This window comes from Castor canadensis, chromosome 6 (genome assembly GCF_047511655.1).
Source record: "Castor canadensis chromosome 6, mCasCan1.hap1v2, whole genome shotgun sequence".
NCBI classification, from domain to species: domain Eukaryota; kingdom Metazoa; phylum Chordata; class Mammalia; order Rodentia; family Castoridae; genus Castor; species Castor canadensis.
Window position 1 is genome coordinate 31,885,904 of NC_133391.1, and position 8,452 is coordinate 31,894,355.

At 36.5% G+C, this 8,452-nt stretch overlaps 1 pseudogene; it reads right to left on the reverse strand.

The window, feature by feature from the left end:
- Nucleotides 1–1,051: 1,051 nt before the first annotated feature.
- Nucleotides 1,052–3,470, reverse strand: LOC109684833 (UDP-N-acetylglucosamine transferase subunit ALG13 pseudogene; annotated as a pseudogene).
- Between the last annotated feature and the right edge of the window lie 4,982 nt (nt 3,471–8,452).

Genomic DNA, 8,452 nt, shown 5'->3' on the forward strand with positions numbered 1-8,452 from the left:
TCCTAAGATAAACAATAAGAAGCTGTATGTGAGATGAAACCTTATAGCCAACTGGACCAGGATTTATACCACCATAAATTTAACAGGAACCATTCTGCACAGTACCCACTGAACGCAATGTAGGGACAATCTGGCACAAGAGGAAGGAAGGCATCAAAACCTGGCAAAGTGGCTGCCCACAGGGATGTAGCATCCCTGGATCATAGATAGCTCCATGAAGGACAGGCTCCGGTCAGCAGTCAGAAAAGTATTATTTGTGACATTTCTACCTGTGTACCACCTACTGTCCCCACCTCCCTGTACAATTCAGGAACGGTTCAATTGGCATGAGGAGGTGGTTCAGTATACAGGGATTAATGCCCTGCATGAAGCTTCTACCTCTGCATCTGAGGCACACAGACCATGGAGTGCCAGAAGTGGTTTAGCACTACAATTTCATCTTAAAATAGTACTGCAAAAATTTTGTATCTTGAGGCAGATCATTACCACCTGGATCACAGGAGTAATGTGGAGATGGAAGTGGTAAGTTTGAATTTTTTCCTGCCATCAAAGGAGGAGAAGAAAGGCAGAAAGGCCTCAGCAGCAGAAATAGGAGCACAGTGATATAGATAGGATGTTGAGATAATCACTGTCCTGCCTGATGCAGGTAGAGAAACAAATAGAATCTGATAGCATTTTTATGAGAAAACTGATGGGGGTACTACTAGCTTAATTAACTCTCACAGTTAGATAATACTGGAGTGGGGAGGAATAGGGGAGCTCAAGAGGTAGAATACCTGCCTAGCAAGCCTAAGGCAGTTCAAACCTCAGTACAGCCAAAAAATCAAAAAGGAAATTATTTGAGTCAGGCATAGTGGCTGAGGTCTATAATTAAAGCTACTATGGAGGCAGTAATTGGGAAGACTGCAGTTCAAGGTCACCTGAGCAAAAATTTTGTGACACCCCCATGTCAACCAGTAAAAGCTAGGCATCCTGTCATCCCAGCTATGTGGGAAGTGTAAATAGAAGGATCATAGTCCAGGCCAGCCCCACATAAACAGTGAGACCTTATTCAAAAAAGAATCAAGGCAAAAGAAAAGACTGGGGCCATGGCTGTATCTTCAAACTCCATTACCACCAAGAAAAAGAAGCCTGGAGTTGGAACATGGTTGGCACAGGAACTGACAATTGCTGCAGAATTTCCCATCACCCCTGGGAGAGAGGGGTAATTGTATGAGGCAACTGTGTCCTGAGAAGACATAGAACATGGTCTTTCTGTCGTGAGGACACATGTTTGCCACAGATGCAGTTGAGCTACACCTGGAGTTTTGTACAGTGGTTCTGATGGATAGAGTTATTCTTCATGATATCCTCCATTGTCACACTGACCATCTTCCTTCTCTGAATTCAAAGTCGGCCTAAGCTGCATCCTTGCCTTGCAACATAGTATCTTGAGGTATCAGGAGCCATCACAGAAGGAGCTCCGTGATTATGTAAAGTTGGATAATCAGTCTCATCCCTTTCGTCAACTTTGTAAAAAAGTACTATTTTTTGTCAGGCTTCTGATCATCTGTTCATACTTGCTTATTTATACAATGCATCTGGTAGCAACTTTGTATAAAGAAATAAGATTTATAGAAAATGTTATAATAACCCTGGAAACATCTTTTACCAGGCCAGGGTAAAAAATCAACTTTATGGTCTGGCATGTTGGGCTTATTTATGAAGCACAATGAGTCTCTGTGCATCCCTTATCCCTGACCTTGTCTCTGAGATGAGTCTTGGGGATGAAAATGTTCATTGGACATTTTCATCTGTGATTAAAATGCCAGCTGCTTGTGAGTGGTGTTGCATAGGGTCACGCCCCTAATGCATACTATGCTGAAGCCTAGCCAAGAAGAGGGTCTCCCCTGTTGTAATCCATGGTCATATAAACTTCTTTCCCTGGAACTTTCTTGAATATCTTCCATTGCTTCATGCTTACCTCTGACATAGCCTCTAGGTATTTTCTGCTAACCTCTTCTTTCAGACTTGGTACAGCATCCTGGGAAGCAACAGGTATCACGTGGGTAGTTCGTTTTGGGGTAGCCAGAAGAACAACATGCTTTTCTGACAATTCTTCACCGAAAATTCTTACTGAATTTTTCTCTTTTTTAACTTCTTGAATGTCACACTATAATAATTTCCATCTGATATCAAGCAAATCTGACACTTCTTTTTGAAATTGTACTATCTCTCAGCATACTCCATGTAGTCCGATTTCTGAAGTTCATTTTTTCTCTTCAATCAAACATCAGATTCTACATTACAATAGATTTCTGGATCCAGGTCTTTGAGCACCTTAGAAGGGAAAGGCATCTTTGATGGATTTTCTGGAAACTGATTCTTCTTTACCTGATTATAAACTGTAGTATATTTTTAACATTCTAACAGGCACCACACTCTTTAGTCCTATCTGAGTTCAACTCTGTGTGTGTGTGTGTGTGTGTGTGTGTGTGTGTGTGTGTGTGTGTGTTGCTAGGGATTGAGCCCATCAACTTGCACATGCCAGAAAAGCAGTCTACCCTCTACCCAATACTGAGCTTATACTCCGGCCTCTGAATTAAACTCTTGCAGTCAATATGGCACCCTCACGTCCAGTCACAACATGATTCTTCCTGGAACCACTTCAAAACAACTCAACTTCAGTGTTCAATGCTTCTTCATTCACAACAAATATGTCTTCACAGAGAATTTCATACAACACAGCCTGACAAACAACTGCACTTAATTGAAGTTGTTTTGAGTACACAGAATCACAATGACCATAAAGTAAATAATAGAGTAGAATCTTGTCCTCATAGCCATTATCTGTGACATAATTTAGTGGCTTTCCAGGATGGCAATAAAGAATTAAATCCCAATAATAAATTAAAGACGGAGCTTTTATTTCTAACTGGCCAGCAATTTCTTTTGAATCTCCCAACCTGTCTAGGCTTTGCTTTGTTTTGTTTGTGTCGGTGATACTGGAGATTAAACCCAAGACTTCTAGCATGCTAAGCAAGCACTTAACCACTTAAGCCATGCGCCCAGGCCTTTTGTTTGTATTTTCTTTTTTGAGATAGAGTCTTGCTAACTTTTTCTGGGATAGCCTTGAATTCAAAGTTCTCCTGCCTCTGTTTTCTGAGTAGCTGGTGTTACAGATATCTACCACCATGCCCTTTCATTCCAGGTATTTCTCAAAAGAACCCTCCACATACAACACAAAAGTTTGTTGATTTTCCTTCATATATAAACGCAAGGTTTTCTGACTTGTAAATGTCAGAACAGGCTACAAAACTGAAACTCTGAAATAATCTGAAGGAGGAAAAAGGCATCCTTGGCAGTCAGCTCTGAAAACAACCCTAAACTGACTAAATCCACTGATGCTCTTTCAAACAGTTCTGGCACCAGTATTTTTTCCATTCTCTGTGCATCTTGTATAGGTTGGGAAGAAGAAGAAGCAGAAGCATGGAAAGAAGGAAAAAGCAGGGCTTAAGGAGGAATAAGTAGTAATGGTGGCAGGGTTTTCTTACACAGATATCTTTAAAGCATCTCAAGGTCTAAGAAGGCATTGGGTGGGGTTAACTCAATTAGTCCAAGACTGAGAAAAACATGCATCCATTTATACACTTTTATGTTTTTAATGCACATTCTTTTGATCTTAATGATTATGCTTGGATTATTCACGACAGACAAAACTAGCCACTCTCAAGTTACATCCTTATTAATAAGGTTTTATTGTTGTTCAAGTTTGGTTTTTTTGTTGTTCTTCTTGTTTGCTTTAGCCTTTTTTTGTTGATTTTTTTTTTTTTTTTTTGAGACAAGGTCTCACTATGTCCTTCAATCTGGCCTTGAATTTGGGAATTTGGGAAATGGAGGTCCTCCTGCCTCAGCCTCCCAAGGGGCTTACAGACACGCACCACCACTCCAGGCCTGATTGAGAATCTTAAAATACTTCAAATGTGTGTTATTGTCCTTGTTGTTGTGCTTGAGAATTAATTTGTTATTTGTATTTCCAATCTTTGACCATAATGTGAATATTTTATATATAAAGAGAGCTCTTTTAAGTGAAAATTTTATCTCCTGCTTTAAAAAAAAAAAAGAAGGAAGGTCCAAGTGGGTTTTTTTTGTTGTCGTTGCTGTTTGTTTTGTAGATTACTCTCGTGTGCACCTCTGAGCTGATAAATGTCCAGTGTGATCGCCAGTAAAGAATAATTACTATTCTGCTTTGGGGCAGAAGGTGGGAGAGCAGAGAAGGGTCCTTTCCTGTGCTTTTCTCAATTGCCCTTAGCAACACCTTTATGTTGAGCACATTTTCAGGATAGCATATTTTCGTCTTGTCATTACTATATTTTCATTTCTATATCCTTACATTGAAAACATATTTCTGTAATCTTAATATCCAGTAGATATGTAAAACCTCAGGAAGAATAAAAATGTTATGCCTATATTATCCTAAAAGCTGGTCACTGTATTTACAAAATTGGGGAATTCTGAATTTCTCTGTGCAGTTACTTTTATCAGTGAGTTTTATACCATTCATGTGCTCTTAGGTTCTTAGGTTCAGTTTGAAGAACTCTGTTTAGTATTTGTCTGAGGATAGGTCTGGGGGACATATATTCTCTCAGCTTCTGTTTGTCTGGGTATGTCTATCTCTGCTTCATTTCTAAAAGAGAGCTTTGCTGCCTGCAGGTTCTTGGTTGGAAGGTTTTTGGCAGCAGGACTGTGGAAGACACATGTCACTGTGTCCTGGACTGAAAGGTTTCTCCTGTGAAGTCTGCTTCAGGCAAATTTGTGTTGTTTGTTTTCTTTTGCTTTATTTTTCTCTTTGAGAGCTTGATTACAATGTTCCTTGGTTTAAACTTATTACAACTAAAGCTGACGTTTGGTGTTGATGTCCTTGTCCTGAATATTTGCATCCTTTTCTAGGATTGAGAATTTTCTGTTATGATCTCTTGGATTAGTTTTTTAACACTTTGGGATTCTCAGATCCCTCTTGAACCCCAGTAACCACATGTTTGATGTTAATGTAGCCCCATAGTTCCCAGAATTTTTCTTTGTTCCTCTTCATTCTTTTTTCTCCTTTGTATTTTCAAATAGCCTATCTTCAAGGTCATTGTTGAAAAAACAGTGGATCATTAATGATGTCAAAAGAAAAATGTTGAAATTTCTCAAAATAAATGAAAATGGAAACACAACATTCCTCAGTTTATGGGAGACAGCACAAGCAGGACTTACAGGAAAGCATATCTCAATTAAGTGCCCATATCAAAAGGTAGAATGATTTCATACAAATAACCTAGTGATATACTTCAAGGATTTAGAAATCAAAAACAAACTAAACAGAAAATTAGTAGAAGGAAACAAATACAAAGATCACTGCAGAAATAAGTGAAATATAAACTAAAAAAGTTATAAAATCAATTATGCAAAGATTTGATTGTTTGAAAAAATAAACGAAATTTAAAACCCTGTAGCTGAACTAATGAAGAAAAAAAGAAGGAAGTCATAAATTAAATCATATAGAAATGGAGACATTAGAATGAATGACACACAAAAATATAATGGACCACTAGGGACATTTTTTATGCTAACAAATTGGAAAATTTGAAACAAATGGACTAATTTCCATACACATATGACCTCCCAAAATTGAACCATGAGGATATAAAAAACCTAATAAAGCAACAACAAACAATAACATTGAATTCATAATTTTAAAAAATCTCCTAACCAAGAAAATCCCGGGAACAATGGATTCACTGCTTAATTTTATCAAACATCTAAAGAACTAATGACAGTTCTTCTTAAGCCATTCCAGAGACTAGCATGAAAGGAACTTTTCTGAATTCATTCTGTAAGGCCAGTACTATCCTGGTATCAAAACCAAACAGGAAAAAAATGGAAAGAAAGAAAAATATAGACCATATCTCTGATAGATATAGATACAAAAATTCTTGGCAAACTACCAACAAATTGAATTCACATCAAATCAAAAAGGTCATTTATAATGATCAAGTTGGTTTCATCTCAGCAATGCAAACAAATTTCAGTGTACACAAATCAATTAATGTAGTACATCACATCAATAAAATGAACAAAATCATAAAATGTCTCAATAAATGTAGAAAATCATTTGATAAAATTCAATATTCCTTTATTATTAAATCCCCAGAAAAATTAGGTACAAAAGGCATACTTCAATAAAGCAATGTTTACATTTATTAAAGACACACACCTAACATCACACCAAGTGGAAAAAAGGCAAAAACATTTCCACTAAATCAAGAACCAAAGAAGGAAGGGAAGAAGCCAAAGAATCCTTCTTTGCAGAGTACATAGCCCTCTATATTAAAAAAAACAAAAATTTCCTCAAAAAAATTTAGTCAGAACTGTAAAACAAGTTTAGCACACTGCTAGGATATAAATTCAACACACAAAAATTAGTAACTTTCTATACTTCAATGGTGAATTTACTGAGAAAGAAATCATGAAAGTAACTCCATTCACAATATCTACAAAAAATAGTAAATAATATTTCTAAGAATAAACTTAAGCACAGAAGTGAAAGACCTTCACTTCTCTATAATAAAAATTGCGAATTCAAAATACTAATAAAAAATTAATCAGGACACAGATAAATGGAAAGATATTCTGTGTTTATAAATTTGAAGAATTAATATTGTTAAACTGTCCATACAACCCAAAGTGATCTACAGATTCAATGGAATCCCCACTAAAATACTAGAAACATTACTCACAGAACTAGAAACAACAATTCTAAAATTCATATGTAAGCACAAAAGACTCCTAAAAAGCCAAAGCAATCTTGAGCAATAAGCATGAGATTAGAGGCCTCACCACACCTGATTTCACAGTACAGAGCCATAGTAACCATAGTAGCACGGTATTGGCAAAAAACAGACATATAAACCAATGGAACAGATAAGAGTCACTAGAAATAAATCCACACATCTGTAGCCCACTGATATTCAACAATGGTGCCAAAAACATAGAGTGGAGCTAAAACAAGCCTCTTTCATCAAATGGTGCTGTGAAAAGTGGATATCGACATACAGAAAACTGCAACTTGACTCCTTTCTCTCACCTGTCCAAAAATCAACTCAAAACGATCAAAGACCTAGCAAAAACTCCCTTGAAAAACAGAAGGTGAATTCAATCAACACACACTACGTGCATATATAGAATTACCACACTGAATCCCATTAATATATACAATGATTACATACAAATAAAAATATCTTTAAAAACAAACTTAACTTGGCAATTGATTTTGAGAAGTCAAAAGTAAGAACACTTGAATGAATGAAATAAATTGCTCAATGTGAAATAATGTCAATGTGAAACAGTATTTTAAAATGTGCACACAAATTTACAGAGTTGTAAAGTAAAATCTGATGCATTTAATACTAAAAAGTCTCACTTTTCTTAGATAGCCATGCACATCATGAAAGGTAACATTGTGATGGTTGATTCTTAACTGTCAGCTTGATTGGATTGAGAAGTGATTCAATTTACTTGGCAATATTATCCTGATTAAAAAATATTGCACACACTCAATATATAAACACATAGATAACAGCAGATCTAACATTTTCATTTAGTGTTTAGAAATTTTGCATGTCAACAAAAAAATCATTTTATTTTTTCCAAAGCATTTGAAATCCCTATTTTTCTTCAAATGCACCCCATAAATCACCAATATTGTGTAGGTCAAAACCTCTTCACTGTGCTCATGATAATCATAAATTAGTTTTCATTACTTTATCCATGTCTCTAGAAATTTACAGGTTACACAAAATGAACCCATTATTTCTTGCCTATTAGAACTTGTCTTACCAGAATCCTCTTTTTCTGGGTCCAGTCCATTTTCTGTCATGATTTCTGTCTGACTTCAGGATTAAAAATACTCAAGGAAATTTAGAGAATTTGGCATAAGTTATGGAACCCATCATTTTTTTTAAGTTTTATTTTATTATTATTCATACGTGCATACAATGCTTGGGTCATTTCTCCCCCCTGACCCACCCCCTCCCTTACCACTCACTCTGCCCCTTCCCTCTCCCCCCCACCCCCTCCATACCTGGCAGAAACTATTTTGCCCTTATCTCTAATTTTGTTGAAGAGAGAATATAAGCAATAATAGGAAGGAACAAGGGTTTTTGCTAGTTGAGATAAGGATAGCTATACAGGGAGTTGACTCACATTAATTTCCTGTGTGTGTGTGTTACCTTCTAGGTTAATTTTTTTTTGATCTAACGTTTTCTCTAGTTCCTGGTCCTCTTCTCTGAGTAAACAAAGCCTGCAGGACCAGGTGAGTGGAACCCATCTTTGAAACAAAATTCCTGGTGATTTCTTCTACTGTTTGAGTGTTCCCTAAGGCTTCATGTGTTGAATTTAATCTTCAATGTGAAGTGTTGAGAGGGTCGAT